The 17876-nt window shown below is 38.4% G+C and overlaps 1 protein-coding gene across 4 annotated transcripts in view; it reads right to left on the bottom strand.

Moving 5' to 3' along the window:
* Positions 1–17876, bottom strand: part of AKAP6 (A-kinase anchoring protein 6) — a 346755-nt gene that overhangs the window by 66086 nt on the left and 262793 nt on the right. The window lies entirely within an intron of this gene.

Below are 17876 nucleotides of genomic sequence, written 5' to 3'. Positions count from 1 at the left end.
TAAGCCACTCCTTATAGGGCATGCCTTCCAGACTTTGTCCCATTTTGGTCTTCCTCCTCTGGCCAACTTCCAGCTTGTCAATATCTTCTTGAACTGGGCAGAGTATTCCAGGTGAGGTCTGACCAAGACATGACTTCCCTTGAACATAGAATCATAGAGTTGGAAGAGACCGCAAGGGCCATCCAGTCCAACCCCCTGCCATGCAGGAAATCTCAAACAAAGCATCCCTGACAGATGGCCATCCAGCCTCTGTTTAAAGACCTCCAAGGAAGGAGACTCCACCACACTCTGAGGGAGTGTGTTCCACTGTCGAACAGCCCTCACCATCAGGGAGTTCCTCCTAACAGTGAGCTGGAATCTCCTTTCCTGTAGCTTGCATCCATTATTTCGGGTCCTGTTCCCTGGAGTGGCAGAAAACAAGCTTGTTCCCTCCTCAATATGACATCCCTTCAAATATTTAAACAGGGCTCTCATATCACCTCTTAACCTTCTCTTCTCCAGGCTAAACATCCCCAGCTCCCTAAGTCGTTCCTCATAGGGCATCGGTTCTAGACCCTTCACCATTTTAGTCACCCTCATTTGGACACACTCCAGTTTCTCAACATCCTTTTTGAATTGTGGTGCCCAGAACTGGACACAGTATTCCAAGTGAGCCTTGACCAGAGCAGAATAGAGTGGCACTATTACTTCCCTTGATCTAGACACTATACATCTATAGATGCAGCCTAAAATTGCATTGGCCTTTTTAGCTGCCGCACTGCACTGTTGACTCATGTTCAAATTGTGGTCTACTTGGACTCTCAGATCCCTTACACACGTAGGTGTTTATCAGACGAGCTCTTAAAGAGGTACTATTCCAGTGTGACTCCTCTAGCTGCCTCCTGTTGCATGCTGGGATTGGCAGTTTTAAGGAGGGGTATTTAGAATTCTCAGGCAGAGAAGTTCAGCTCCTTAAAACTGCCAATCCCAGCATGCAACAGGAGGCTGCTAGAGGAGTCACACTGGAATAGTACCTCTTTAAGAGCATAATGTGATAAACATCGTAGTCTCATTCAGCCAGGTGTTCCCCATCCTATATCTGTGCATTTCATTTTTTCACCCTAAATACAGTACCTAACTAAGTGCAGTGATCTACACTCTATACTCCTACTGATGTAGCCTAGAATCACATTGGGCTTTTTAGCTGCAGCATCACATATGTTAACTTACGTTCAGCTAGTAAGACTCCCAGGTCCCTTTCATGTGTACTATTGTCAAGGTAGGTCTCCCATCCTGTATCTGCACATTTCATTTTTTACTGCCTATGTGTAGTACCTTACATTTCGCCATTTTGAAGTTCATTTTGCTACTTTTGGTCCAGCTTTCTAATCTGTTTGTCATTTTGAATTCTGATCCTGTCCTCTGCGGTATTAGCAACTCCACCTTATTTGATGCTATCTGCAAATTTGATAACATGCTCTCTCATCCATCATCTAAGACAAGTCATTGATAAAGATGTTGAATAGCACTGGACAAAACCCTGTGGCATCCCACTAGCCACTTCCCCCCAGGATGAAAAGGAACCATTAGTGAGCATTCTTTGGGTTTGGTCTTTTAACCAACTACAAATTCACCTAACAGTAGCATTTTCTAGCCCACATTTTACTATCTATTTTGCAAGAATATAATAGAAGACCTTATCAAAGGTCTTGCTGAAATCAAGATACACTACACACACAGCATTCATTTCATCTACCAAGCTTGTAATTCTATATAAAAAAGGAGGTAAGATTAGTCTGGAACGACATGCTTTTGAGAAACCATATTGGCATTCCTTTCTAAGTGCTTACAAACTGTGTATTCCAGAATCTTTCATGGTATTGTCATCAGGCTGTCAGGTATGGATGGGCCATTCCCCCTAGATGCCTAAGGATTTCCCCTCCTCCTACTATTGGGTTCCTGTTCTCTATATAACTGTCAGCTATTATCTCCACCACTTCATGAAAACTTGATGAACCCCAAGAATACTATCATCCACCCCCACATAACTCAGTTTAAACATTTTTCAGACCCAGCAAAAACTTTCCTGACAACTGCTGTGAGATCTCAGACCAAATCTCCTCTTATCATTGAAAGTACCATCAGCATCAGAAGTGGCTGACCATGTGACAGGGAAATGGAGTGCTACTTGAAAAACTCAAACCCAACTCAAACCCGTATACACACAAAACTAGTTGTGCAGTTCTTTAATCCTCATAATGTGATTGGACCAAATGTTAGTCCCAAACTAGTCACTATTGGAACAGAGCAGCCTCTTAATCTGCATAACCTGACCATAGATTAAGAGGTCAGTCTGACAAGGCAAAGACATTCACAAACCCATCATTAAGAACCATTGGTTGAAAATGTTTACAAGAAAACCATTTTTCTTATAGACTAAAATCCACCCAGGATAATACAAAGAAGCATGAGCCAAGAATCAAAGGTTTCTGTTAAAAAAGAAAAGTCTTCCTATGGTAGGCAACCACCAGAAAGAGAGCAGAGGAGGTCTTTTCAGGAAAGTGCTCCACAGCTAGAGTACTCCAAAATACCATTTCCAGGGTTCAAGGTAAAAGAATAGAAGAAATGGAATGAACAGGAAAGGAAATGATCATAGTAAGTTGTAGGGGTATAATTTTTCACTAGGGGCCTGAGCAGACAGGGCAGGATAATATGGGCAGAGTCCATGCTATCCTGCCCCTAGTGTTCACCCAGGTTAGTCACTGGCATGGGGACAAGCAGGTGTTCAAACAGCTGTCCTCATGCCAACCCAGGACCTACTCCTTACCTTTCTAGCAGGTGATCGATATGAGAAGCCTCCCTAGTTGTCCTATCTAATGTGGAAATTAGACATGGCCACCTTGTGGTACCCACATGTCCAGGGACCCCATTTTCACATCAGACAGGGTGAGTAGAGAGAGGGCTTCTCAGGTAGATATCCCATGGAAAAGTAAGGAGCATGGAGGGTTGTCTGAACAGCCCAGTTTTGCCGCAGAGTTTCTAAGAAACTCTGCACAAAACCAAGGCTATTTTACCAAACATAAATCTTCTTTACCTTGGGGTCAGACCAGATCCTCTAGATCCATGTCTGCACAGTCAGGATTGGGCTCAATCCTGCCATGGGTTTTTGGGCCTGTGTCATCTAAACTAGATGATGAGAGGCTAGGGGGGAAGCCAGGCCATTTGGCCCATGTGGACAACCCCTAAATGTTGTTGTTGTTTTTTAGCAAGGAGTAATTTAATCAGTTTTCTTCCTGCTGCAAGAAAGTTTTTGAAGGCTCATTGCAATTTGTGGCTTATTCCTTGCTCCACCCACACACAAATTTACCGACAGGATAAGTATGGGGAGAGGGGTTGTGTACTGCAGGGAGTCTGTGGGGACACCACAGCAGAAAGTTGCATTGCACTGATCCTGAGGGATGCCCAGTTCCTGTGCAAAGGACTGGATACTCATGGTCTGAAATGTGAGCAAGTTTTATTCCTATTGCAATAGAAAATTTTGTACTTTCTCATATAACAGAGTGGAAGTTCTTTTATATGAGAGTAAGTAAATGTACATATTTAGGAATATTATCAGAATGGGGGTTTCATGATTCTGTGCCCTCTATAGCAAAGCATTTGACTGTGTAGATTACAAAAAGCTATGCATGGCTCATAAAGATGCAGGAGTGCCACTGCATCTGATAGTCCTGATGAGAAATTTGTACTTAGGACAAGAGGCTACTGTTAAAGCAGAATATGATGAAACAGAATTGTTCCTAATGAGCAACGAGTTCAGGCAAGACTTCATAATATCACTCTATTTGTTCAACCTCTATGCAGAAAAAATCATATGAAGAGCAGAGACTTGGAAAAAGGAGGAGTAAAGATAGGAGGAAGGAATGTCAACAGTCTAAGATATGTAGATGACATCATACTACTAGCAGAAAACATCATGGGCTTGGAACAATTACTAAGGAAGATCAAAAGTGTAAAGGCAGGATTACTACTGAACATAAAAAATGACCATGGAGGATAAACATACATTCAGTCCAGACAATGAGGAAATCGAAATAGTAAAAGAGTTCCCATACCTTGGGTTAAGCATTGATCAGAACAGACTGCAGTCAAGAAATGAGAAGAAGACTAGAAAGAGGAAGGGCAGCTATGAAAGAACTAGAAAAGATCCTAAAGAGTAAAGATATACAACTGAACATTAAAGTTATAATTGTTCAAGCCATTGTATTCACAATCATCATGTATGGATTGAAAAAAATAAATTTATTTGAGATGTGGTACTGGAGTAGAGTGCTAAGGATACTGTGGCCAACCAAAAAGACAAACAAATGGGTCCTTGAACAGGTCAGATGTTAAATCTCCCCAAAAGCTGAAATGATTAAATTAAGGCTGTTGTATTTTGGCCACAGCATAAGAAGGCAGGACTCATTAGAAAAGACAATAATTCTAGGAAAGGTAGAGGGCAGTAGAAAGAGAGGAAGATCAAGACTCAAATAGATAGACTCAGGGGCTATACTGACAGCCCCTAAGGGGAGGTGAGATGCTGCCACTATCTTAGCTGGATCAGGGCCATGGCAACCACATGCTGCGCCCCTGATCTGGCCTTTCCATGGTGCAAAAAGGAGCTGCAAAAAGCGGCTCCTTTTTGCACTGCAGAAAAGGTGCCATAGCTACCGCTGCCAGTGCTTTTTGGCACTCCTTTGGTGCAGTGCATGTACATGCTATGCCAAGGGAATGCCATGACGCCTTCCACTGTACAGCATCATGCCGGCATGGGGGTGGAGTCACCACATCCCCACTCCATCCCCATGCCAGTGTTTATCTCTGGTCTGTACAGCCTCTCAATCAGGGGAGTCATGAGTCTGAAGCTACAGGACTTAGACAGAGCAGTGGAGGATAGGGGATCTTGGAGATGTCTCATCCACAAGGTTGCCATGAGTTGGGGTTGACTCAAGGGCAGTTAGCACCAACAAATGCCCTCCTTCTCCAACTTAGTGCTCTCCAGAGGTGATGGATTACAACTGGCCAGGCTGAGAAGATGGAAGTTATAGTTCAAACAACTGGAGAGCCTGGAATTTAGAAAATACATTCTATGCTGTGTATACATTGAAGTGTTACAGGTTTTGTTCATTGCCAACAGTTCAGTTAATCACAACCAGGCTAGTCTGGATAAGATTCTATAGCTGCATCAACACTACAAAATTAATGCAGTTTGACACCACTTTAATAGCCATGCCTCAGTGCTATAGAATTTTGGGATTTGTAGTTTATTGAGCTATTTAGCCTTCTCTGTCAGAGAGCTCTGGTGCTACAGCAAGCTACAAATTCCATAATTCCACAGGATGGAACCATGACAACTAAAGCAGTGTCAAACTGCATTGATTTTGTAGTGTGGCAGCAACCTTTATAGTGCTGGTGATGTGTGAAGCTCCATCAGTGTACATATGCTAGATCTCCATGATGATGAAGTCTCCTTTTCCCTGCACTCCAGTGTAGTGTGTATACACACTCTACAGCCAACTGCTAGCTGTTTGGGTTGAAATGGAGGTGCAGTTGAGTGCCATGCAGCTGTCTTTGTACAGACAAAAAAAGCATTATACAAGGAGCTATTTGATACCTCCTTGCATAACATTTGAGAAAGTACTGACACTGTCATAATTCCTGGTTAAGTCATCATCAAGAGGATTCTTCTTTCTGTTTCAACAAACTCTTTCTGACTAGCTCAATGTCCTTATTTCTGTTTTTGTTTCTCTCACACATCCATTTTTCCTGTTCAGTATTTTTTAAAAGGTTGGGGAAACTGTGCCAATATGTACATTTTATTTGGGTACTACTATGAAGCACAATTATCCCAAAAGCATTTAAAAGGCCTATATAAATCATGTGAACCTATTAGTAAATTGCATGCTAAACATTATGCTTTCTTTTCTTCAAACTCAGAGAAGAAAGCTATTCATGTTGTTGTTCCAAGGGAGGAAAAATTAAAATCAGGGTAAGTATAACAAAGTCAAAGTAGACTAAAGAATGTTTAAAACATGGGTGCTCTTGCCAGATCCATGAACATGTAAGCTGACAAAACAAAACAAAAATACAATTGAAGGGTACTTAACAGAAAACAAGAAAGGTGTGAAATCGCTGTTTCAGCTAATAGATCCTTGGAATTTGCATGAATATGTTTGCATATTGTTAGTTTCATATTTTAATCTTTCATTTGCACTGCACATGAACATCATTTGTATTTTGCCAACTTCAAATATTAGTCATTTGTGGATCACAGAGCAAAATGTTTTAAATGAGGTGATTTAAAGCATTTCTCATTATTAATGAACACTGATCAGGTGTTGGTGTATCCAAAATAAACATGAATATGCATAACAGGCAACCAAGGGATTGTCTAGATTTATAACAGAAACTTGTCTTTTTGATATGTGAAAAGAAACCAGAAGCTGTAGTTTCTAAAAATTTGCATTAACAAGAGGCAATCAGCTTTGGAATTATGGGACTGGATCACACAGCAGATAACCATTTTCCTTGGCTAAAATTGCCAACAAGTATGCTTGTTGGCTCTATATGATTGCCTTTTCAGATGGAAAGGGTGACTAGGGGAGATTACAATCTGCTTTATGTAATCTGATTTCTATTTAAAGATGATATAGCTGAAAAGGATTTACATAATTATTTCCATAAGTATGCATAATATCAAGAGAAATCCAAGTCCATTTCAGCTAGGCACTGAAATCCAGTTGGTTTTACTTCTTTTAGTTTTTTCTTTCTTTCTCTGGCTGAGTGGATTAATAGACTAAGGGAGTCCTCTAGCTGTCTGAGACTGTCGTGGATTTGGCTAGTTAATATTTTCTCCCTGTGATAGGCTGGGTTTAACCACTTTGGGCTGCAAAGGATTTTGGTGACACTCTTGAGTTGAGGAAGATCAAGAACTAAACAAAACAGGTACCATGTGCTTCTTAGTCATAATGCTCCAGTTATCATAAAGGCTTAATGCATATCATTTAATTTTTGTGCTAAATATACTGGTTTTGCTAGGCAATCTAGTACAAAGAAAACCCATGACAGATAATATAAAAGAATACTATATTTTTAAAAGATAAAAATAAGTAAGTCCTGCTTTCTCTATGCTGTCTGGCTCTGTCACCATGTAACCTACTGTGTAAACAGCACGATGAAAGATGCTGGCTGATTTAAAATGTATTATACAGTGGCAGGGAAAGCTGCCAAAAAATCCATTTAATTGCAAGAGATACTGCTTATGAAAAGAACAGTCAGTATTGTATTAAGGTGTAGGAATTAAAGCAAAGTTATTTATTCGAATGTGAGAAAAGTACCTACAGCACTGCCGAGTGAGAGTTCTACATGGTATTGCTAATGTGTGGATTTTTTTCCACCTTTACCCATCAAACACCTACACTCTCAGGCAAAATTAGCTACCCAGCTCTATCAGTGCGGCACAACCCCAGTCTAGTAGGACTCCTTTATCCTGTGGTGAGAAGATAATTTAATCTTCATATTCATTCTACCCTCAGCATTAAGTGAGCAAAGGCTGCTCCATTGTGACAGGCTGCGAATGTTATGATATAGATTACTGTTCAATAGCCAAAAATGAGATTAAGAATTCTAAAAGTCACAAGATTTCCCTTTCCTTTCTCCTCTTTCCCTCCATTCAACAATAGCTGCAATAAATAAAATGATTAATATTTCATGTTCCACTGCACTTACCTGGGAGGGAAAAAATCCATATATGAGACATATATAATATGACACCATATTATTCATTAATTTCAGGGATTGAGAAATATATAACAATGTAGTCAGCTGTGTGTACCTATACGAACAAATGGGGATTGCTTTATTTTGAATCTACTTGAGAAAGAGCAAGAAATGCTATTGAAGCGGAGAAATTTTGACTCCCCCCTTTCCTCCTCCTTCCCCTGTGTTCTCCTCCTCATTAAAAAAAAACCAATTTAATTTATTTAAAAATGTGCCATTTATTCACATTGTTTCTAATTTTGTTTTTTAAAAAACCCCTGAAAACCCATTTGTGGGAGCATAACCAAGATGTTTAGAAAATATTAGAAAAGATTATCTAGAGAAACTTCTGAGGCATGTTTCCTAAAGTTTTCTACTTTTCTGTGTGTGTGTGTGTGTGTGTGTGTGTGTGAGAAAAATCACACCCCAAATTTCTGTCCAAATAGAGACTGGGACAATGCCTTGAAACAGCATTAATTGTCACCATAGAAACCAGAAGAATAAGCTATTTTGAAACTGGCCTGGAAGGCCCTCATTGAGCAACTAAAACATCCCTCCGCCCTTCCTTCAGTGTTAAGGAACAAGATGCCTAGTCACTGAGAGGTCAAAGAAAGAAATCATCATTAAAGATCTGTGGATGTCAAATGTGTGGTAAACAACAACAGCAATAACAGCAACAAAATATCAGTACTCATTTAATGTAGTAAGACTTCATTGTATACACTTTTCAAAAGAAGAACATCATCAACAACAAAAAAGAAAAAAAGGAAAAGGAAGGAAAGGAAGAAAAGGAAGGAAGGAAGAAGATCAGGGCCAAGATACATATTCCCTCTCTGGAGCGAAACATTAGGGCAATATTATGCGGCCCTTGCTCCTAAAGCTCCCTGGGAATTCTGTTGTTGTAATAAAACTTCAGAAGCGGAAAGGGAGGGGGAGGCTGCATGATGGAATTCAAAATAATGCTCTAAAAGCACACAGAGAGATTAAGACATCCATTGTAAGACTTTTGTATGGTGCTTCTGTTGGTTATAGTGAAAAGAGACTAGACATACTGAACACACAGCAGAGCTATGGCTATAAAGGAGAGACAAATTAAACCAGCGAACGTTTCTCTGCTGCTGGAAGTAAGCTACATTATTTGGAGAGTTTTTCCTTTTTCTGACATTTCACTCAATCCACTTTCTAATGGTTTTAGTGTCACAATATTATTTGCTAATTTCAGGAATTAAGATATATGATTGCGGCTTACCTAAACCATGCTCAGCACATTTTTAAAAGACAGTCTCTTGTAGGAAAATAACTTTCAGCTATAAATACACACATATTATAGATAAATACATATACATATGCTTCCTTCACAAAGAATTCCTCTCTATCCAGTGCAAAATTCTTACTGTTTGTAACACAACCCTGTTGTATTCTCCAATTATATTCACATGTGTACATTGCATTAAAATATCCACATATGTTTATTTCTGTATTTTGTCTGCCATCTATCTACATAGATACTCATGTTGTGTTTTCTGGCTAGTGTTTGTCTCTTCCTAGGCTTCATGGTGGCCCCTTAGGAAGCCCATGCCTAATGCCATTCATCGATGGACAAAGCCTCTTTTTATTCCAAAGTCCAGGGTCCAAAGCTCAGCTGTATACATGCAGAGTGAAGGAATCTGCTAGAGGCCAGACTACCCTTCACAACAGCTCTTAGACATCCACCTTTTTCATAATACCAAAGCGAGACATTTTACAAACAGTTCAGAGGCTTGGTTAGATTTCATACACAGCCAATACAACCAGAATGTCTGAGCAGTGTTCAGGTCCTCAGATTAGTGTTTTGTCTGGACAAATAGCAGCCATTAATTCTTGCAAACTTCTTGCATTCTCCTACTATCAATTTATGGCAAATAATTGCACAGGAAAATTATAAAAACTCCTACAGTTGTCCTTGTAAATTAATAATAAGTTTTCTTGATTGGGATAAATTTGCTGCTGAGCCTTAGAAAAAACATTAAAAAGTGCAATGTCATTTAAAATTGCCTGAACTCATATAGCAAATTACATCTGAGGTTAAGAATTTGTTTTCTTCTTCTAGCTTATTCTGTTCACATGATCTAGAAATCACATTACTTTGGCCATGTATTGTTAATTGGACATAGATTGCATTATTTTTAATATAAATCAAACTACAAATATTAAAATGAATTGCAAATCCCCTAACAGAGGATCATAAAACAATCTTTTAAAAAGTATCTCTCATTAATAATTTAATTCCAATTATATCACTCTGAAAACTCAAGGAGGGGACCAGTAACTTAGTCTTTTTCGATCTTTCTTGTGAACAAACAACAACCTCACTGCTTTATTCCCATACAAAAACCAAAGCTCAGTAGTCGAACAACTGCATAATAAAAATAATAATTTTGTTTCAATAGTTCCAGATAGAGTATAATGTATATAAATCGGACAGTCCTTCCATCTCCCCACTCCTTCTATCACTAATATAATTCTATGGAAGATATGCTCTAATAACTTTGTGGACTCATTTTTGTCCATAATAAAATAGAGGATTTATACCAGTTGCTCTGCTTTTGTGAAGGAAAGTGATCCAAACTATTTAATTTTTTTTTACTGTAACTATAATATCTTTTGTGCCCTTTAATGAGTTTATATTAAATATTTAATACTGTTTGGGGCATATCCAGTACCACCAAAAACAGTTATATTCCCAGCAGTCCCACTGTTTCAGGCAGAAGGCTTGATTGATCCTCCTAGCCTGAATTGAGTAGAATGAAAAGAAGCAGTTGGAAAATAGCTGCAATCATTTAATGCAGATGACCTCTGACAGGCTCACAGCTCTTCTATCTGAACAGAAATTTGCATGGGGTCTCTGTGCAGAGGAACAATGTAACCTAAATGGTAGACAATCTTTATTCTAATGAAGTGGGTGTCAAGGTCAATGTAAAACTGCAATGATAAATGGTGCACCACTAGGCAAGAGAAGTTGCATAGGCATTGTACTGCTTTCACGTTAATTGAAGGCTGAAAATGCATGGAGTGAAAGCGCAAGACTCTTCTCACTATAATGTGTTCAAGCAAAAAATGTTTTCTTCAGGCAGGACTCTGGACCACAGTTATGAATCTTACTGCAACACCACCAGCAATATAAATACAGTGAGTTTAAGCCAAAAAGCTGGAGCACGGCGCTGGGTTGGTTTTGGAACAAGGGCTGTTATTAGGATGCTTTCTTTCTCGACTAACAACTTCAACAATCCTCTCGGAGTGCCAAAAGAATAACAAGTCTCCAGACACCTAATGTAATTCCCATGAACCTTTTGCTATTTAGGAGATCTGTCTTTAATTAGTTCCAAACAAGCAGCCCTTTAGACAACTCTTCATTAGATACAATTCCTTCTGAAATAACTGTACAACCTCAACCCCCTCCCACCCCAGTTGTACTCCAATGTTATTATTTTTCCCTAGGTTCTAAGTTTCCTTGTTAGTATACAGTTAACATCTCCAGGTGTCTTTTGTTCTGAATAAGAATTAGACCAGTAAAACTGGGTTTTGTTATGCAAAGGGTGGTATGCCTGGAGTGGGAACTAAACTACAATCTGTTATTGTGGCTTTGTCAGAATGGCAGCGCAGCTATAATTATGGCACTTCATCAGTCAATCAAGTAATTTGTAGAAGGCAGTACATTTTGTCCCATAAAAATGAGAAAGACAGTAAGCTGCTTTTTAAAAATCCTTAACAGCTTAAGCCTGTTAAGGGTATATTGTTGTCCGCTAATATACTCATTAGAAGCCAAGAATTGTAGCCTCACCTATTCAAACAGGAAATGCTGTTATACTATTAGATATGCAATTATCATAAGATTCATACAGCATTTCCAAATGCATATCATATAATGCAGTCTATTTTAAAGGATTTTCTTAACCACATATCTTCAGACAGTTACATTTCATTTACATCACCTCCTTCACAATTTCAAGCTGATTTTCTATTAATTTCAGATGTTTGATAACATGGCGAATGAAACACACAAATACAAAGCAATACCACCTCCTTCACAAATTCACAAGAAGCCTGTGAATTTTGTAACACACATAAAGCATTACTCACTGAAGCAGCCCAAAGGAGGCAACAGAAATTGTCTCTGAAGACCCCATGTTTCCTATCATTGTTAAATTCTGGTTTTTTTTCCCTGAACTCAAAAGTTCTGTAATAATATTAAGAATTTCTTGTTTACTTGTTGATTTATTTTAAATATTTATGTCTCGCCCTTTAACCAAATTCTCAGGGTGGGTATCAGTTATAATCTGCCACTGATTTTTTTTAAAAGTGCATTACTTTTAATCCTAAGCAGATTTATAGTGATTGGTGAGTGCCGTCTCAGCATTTCTTATAACAGCCCTGCAAGATAGGCCTGTGCTATTTCCTCCATCTTGGGGGAAGAGAGAAAGCTATCTTACAGCTGAAACTGTGAGATAATATTTTGTCTATGACAGCCAACCAGTGTTTGTTGTAGAGACTTAAACTAGGGGCATCCAAGCTCATAGTCATTCATCAGCTCTCTTTTAGAATCTGGATATCACACTATAGCAGGACACAATCTAGAGGGGTATTTACTCACAAGTAACCCCATTGTTCAGTAACAATTGCTCCAAGTAAATGCATTTTTGTTCCATCAGCCCTGCTCAGAGCCTCATCTTTAGTGGTGTCTGTATGAAGCAGTGCTTCATATACAGAAATCAATTTCCACAATACTGCAATCAAGAGAATATACTCCTGTATATGAAAAAGTATATCGTATAGGAAAATGTTACTGATGAAACTGTTTAAAAAACTGTACAGCTTCATCTGTGTGTGATTTGTCAGGTCTGAAGCTTTGACGTGCCCAAGGGGCAGACCCCAGCGGGGAGTAGGCTGCAGAGCTAAATAGCTGTGAAAGAAGTCTTAATGTAGGATGGAATTCAAACTAACCTTGACATGACCTCAGGAAAAATATGCAAAAAGTAAAATGAATGCACTCTGCAAGATACATCCTAATTTTGTGGCTAGACTGGTTAGTTTCACAAACATAACTGAGACGTTAAAAAGCAAAATAAAATATGAGGTAAGGAATTCAGAGCAAAAAACTTAAGCAGGGATGTACCGTGAAGGCATGTGAGCAATTTGGAAGGAATCCAGATAAAAAACCAACACTGAACAATATTGTTGTCAGCCTGTCTATTCAAGAAAATTGTTTCTTCTTCTTCTTCTTCTTCTTCTTCTTCTTCTTCTCCTTCTCCTTCTTCTTCTTCTTCAAGATTGCACAGAAATGACACAAAGCCAAGATTACATCATTGCATTACAAAGTTTGTTGTGACTTTTAAGCCAAGCAAGTCCCACAGATCTACTGGCTGATGGTGGTTATTCAGCAACTCCTTTTTCAAAATAAAATAAAATAAAATCCAGTACTATTACTAGAAATATAGATGTTAATGAAATATCTTTTTACTAATCTACACTGTTACTTTATTCTGGAGGTTATCCACTTTAAGCAAATAAGGCAACTTCACTCTATATCAAGATGTATTGCCTTGATATAGTTTTGATATATTTCTAGCCTGCATTGTTCTCTTTGTTCAATAAAGTAGAAACAAATCTATCCTAGGTACAGAGGCAAACATTGACTAATTCACTAGATAGATGGGAACTGCAATTGACTGCTACATTATTTTTGAAATGCAATGCCATTAGCTTCGGGATTCCATTGTAACGTGTTGGTTACTGAGTCCCAAAAAATGTTTATAAAAGCCAAAATACCAAAGTTTGATCCTTAGGTTATGATCAATGGGTTATTTCAGACCCTTGGAATAACTAAATACTGAGTAAGCCTGTGGATGTACTGCTGTGGAGGAAGTAATGGCTTACCCATTGTGTACACTGTTAAATGCACAACTACTTGGCAGTGACATATACTAGTTTGGTGGCAGAATGAATGTGCCTCCTTGCGAATTGCTGCCAGGAAGCAGCACCTGTAACCATGGATATGGTGGATCAAAGGTTATTTCCTCTGAGCAGTTATCCCCACAGTCATACTGTGGGAGTAATTTGAAGCAAACCTGCCCAGGGACAACACATCTAGCTGTGTTGGTCCACTACAATAAATATCATAAAGTCAGTTTACCAAAACCTTTATCAACAGAGATGTATGTCAGTGACACTGTCACACTTTAGTTGCAATGATACAAACCATGGATTGTGCCACTGCAGCTGGCACAAAACCTCAGGCAAGTTCACATGAGAGTTGAAGGCTGGCCTTATTTATTTATATTATTTTGCAATGGGAAGATAAAACACACATTGGGCAGATTGCTTATTCACAGGCAAATCTACCCTCTGTATTCTTCTCTCTCTCTCTCTCTCTCTCTCTCTCACTTTTTTTTTTTTTTTTTTTACTGATGATCACATTTTCACATAAACCAGACAGGAGGGGCAGAAAGCCATGGGAAAGACATGAAGCAATTTAAGCTTCACATAGGAAAATACTCTTTGAAGATCGAACTGTTAAGATTCCACAAATCTTTGCATTTTGTATTAATTCACTGGAAATATCACTACCAAACAATATTATCTCTATTTTTCTACCATTACATTGGCTGATTTTGCAAGTTTCAAGCACATACAAAAAAATTCCCTATATCTTATTCAAATTGCCTGCATAAATTTGCATGGCTTATGTAAATTTATGTATTTCTTAACATAGTTGATGTGCACAGAAAAGAAAAGAATATTTTTCATTGAGAAATCAATAATATGTACAACCTGATCCACAACCCTGACTCAACTGAGCAGTAAACATCTAGTCGTTCTTCAAATACTATTATGTCAGCTGCAGGACTATTCAGAAATGAAAGTCACTTGTCTTACAGGGTCACCATAAGTGGGAAATGACTTGAAGGCACACAACAACAAACAACTGAAGTCACTTTATTTACAATTTATTATAGCCTTTTGTAGCACCATGGCCAAATTGCATATTCTAATAGGATACTATGGAGTGAATTATGGGTTGTGCATGAGTAGCTGTGTAAAATACTAGAATTTTAATGATTTGAGGTTTGTTTGTTTTTTAAAAAAACTCAACTTTTCTTACATTTAGGATCTTGTTGTAAGTACTGAAGCACAAAGTGTCAAAACAAATGGAATCCCTTGGATAACTATAGACCAAGACTTTAAAACACAATCCAGATGTTTGGCTTTCAACTTCATTCACATTTACAGAAACATGAAACCTATGAGAAGCAAAATGTATCCATACATATTGCATTAGTGGCTTTTTACCACTAAATTAAAAATGTTGATATCTGTTTTTCCAAAGCAGAAAATGATTTAAACTCAAGTGGGATATGATATGATGCAGATCTTAATGTTTAGAAATGATTACACTGTTTAGTACTGAAAGCCTGATTTTCCCACTGCTCCACATGTCAAGAGTTCCTGTACCAAGACTTTGTACCAGTGTCTTGGCACTGCTAGGAAATGTATCTCTTTGTGTTGGCATTGGGAGCAAACCACAACCCAAATGTGGACAAAACAGATTATTGAAATTTTAGTGCCATAGCTGTACAACCAATCATGGCATGCCTTTGTGGGACTGGTGATACAATCTGCTACACTATCATTGCAAGAGGACGGAATATTTTCATATCCATTAACCATGGCATCAACAGAGAATCTTTTTTTTGTGTGCCAAAATCCCAACTGACTGGAACCAGAAAAGGGGGCCTTTTCAATAACAGCACCTGAAAGCAAATACTTTTCCAGAGAGTTCCATCCATCTCTAATGGTTTTCTGCCAAAGTGTGAAACTGTTATTTTTTACATCTTTGTTTCTTAGTGATTTTAGTGAACTTTGGCTGACAGGATTTTACTGCTGTTCTTATGGTTTTATCTGTCTCATTTTTCATTTCCTGATTCTTCTTTTGAGGACTTGTATTGACTGTATTTTAATTTCTGCCTGTCTCCACATCCCCTCTCCCTTCAAAGATACACCTTTTCCCCCTCTGCTTTGAAAATACAGATTAGATAGACAGACAGACAGACAGACACTGACCATTCAAGATTCTAGGATGGTGGAAAATATGTAACAAAACCCATAAAATATAATAATAAAACATTAGAAGTAAGAATTTTAAAAATAAAATAGATTGACTGGCTTAACATGCCTGGAAAAGCAGAAGAAGGCTGAGCTGATGATAAAATTAATAATAAGCAAAGGTGACACCAGTGAATCACCATGTGGAAAAAAGGAACTTCATTCACAAATTGTACAAAGCAGAGCCTACCCTGAAAGAACCTATCCTTGACAAAAGGCTACCCAGAAAATCTTATGACTTTCTAATATAAGGAGAGGTTTTTTTCAAGTATTTAGTTTTTAAAACAATTGGGTTTTAAAGAAACAAGCAGGATTTCTTATGGTTGTTTTCTGTTTTCTATGCTGAGTAGAGACAATAGACTCAAAAACTGATCAGTCCCTCTCTCAAACTGTCTTATTCCATTTTCCTAGACAAAAATGGTTTATTCCATTAGACAAAGGTGGGCTGAGCCTGCTCTTAGATATGCTAAAGATGTAAGAGAATAGATTAGAATCAGAGACAATGGCAATGGATATGTATTAGTTCAGTGGGGTAGGGAATTTATTTCTAGTTTTAGTCTAATTTTGGTCTATTGACCCCATCTCCAAAATAGGTTCAACACCCTGGATATCTTCTTTAAAGTTCAGATGAAAACCTGCAGTAGATTCATCACTTCCACTGACATGGAAATCATCAGCTGCTACTGCTCAGAACTGGAAGAATAATAAAATCCTGAATATAGCTAAAGTTAGGGAGCTAAGATAAAGATCTTGTGGATCTATGAAGAGGATTGGGAGTTGATGACAGGAAAGATTCAAGGCAAGGCAGATGGAGCTGGTGAATTTGATGCCGCAGTAGCATCAAATCCATTCTGAATCTTACAGTGCTCCTCCTACATCTGCTCTAAGATCAATAGGTGATGGACCTTAGTTCAGTGCCTCTGAGGCAGAACAGATTAAGAATGGCAGCATCACAAACAATGAGCAGGGAGCAGTACTTACAAGACAAAAAGGATACAAGGAGGAAGACCAACTAACAGGGTACTGAAATAAGTTGACCAGCCTGAAACCAGTGGATTTCAGGCTGGTCAAACAGTAGCTCTGCTCCAACTAACTGAGAAAGCAGATTTCAGTTAAATGAAGATTTCTACTTGAGTTTGTAGCATAATGAAGCTTGGTGATATTTCAGTACCTATAATATGTGTCCAAGTTTCTGTATGTCATTACTTTTTAATACAACACTTTGTGATGTGTGTCTTTATTCTATACTATGGTGAGCAATTGTGCAGGGTTTGCTCCCGATTTCCCCTCTCCAAATGCACCTCCAATTCCCCTATGGGCCATATCTTTGACAATGCTTCCATGTTTTCATTGGAGTTCTTCCCAAAATGACAACTTGAAATGACACTGCATCACTTCCTCTCACCATTTTGAGAAGGACTCCAAAGATAATATAAATGTTTTGAGGTGGTAAGAGGTTCTAGGGTACTTTCTCTGGAGGACTGTTCTGTTTTTGCATGTTTGGGGAGCGTTTCTGCATGGGTTTCAGGTGAAATATTTTTAGGGGAAGCTTGGGGTCTTGGGAGAGCCACAAAAGTGGAATCCAAAAGCTGACCTTTGTTCTACAGCAACTTAAATACTAGTCTATCAGAGGCACATCTGCCCCTTTGCTTTAAAAAATTGGTGTTAGTTTGATCCAAGCTAGATTCCTCCTCCTCCTCCTTATCTATCAACAGGCATAGAGTGAAACACTAGGACTGAGAATGTGCTATGTAGCAAATGGTGGTTTACTCCATTCTCCTCAGTCCTGATGAATATCCTTCCCCCAAAGCTGCTAGGAAGTCTGGGAAGGAAGCTTCCGTTAGTAGGCTATTTGTGTAGGCTATATAGATGCAAACTACTAGGAAATCAACGGGGCTTCAAATTATTATTATTATTATTATTATTATTATTATTATTATTATTATTATTATTATTATTAT

This window comes from Sceloporus undulatus, chromosome 1, assembly GCF_019175285.1.
Source record: "Sceloporus undulatus isolate JIND9_A2432 ecotype Alabama chromosome 1, SceUnd_v1.1, whole genome shotgun sequence".
Taxonomy (NCBI): Eukaryota; Metazoa; Chordata; class Lepidosauria; order Squamata; family Phrynosomatidae; genus Sceloporus; species Sceloporus undulatus.
This window is presented reverse-complemented; position numbering and strand designations above follow the sequence as displayed.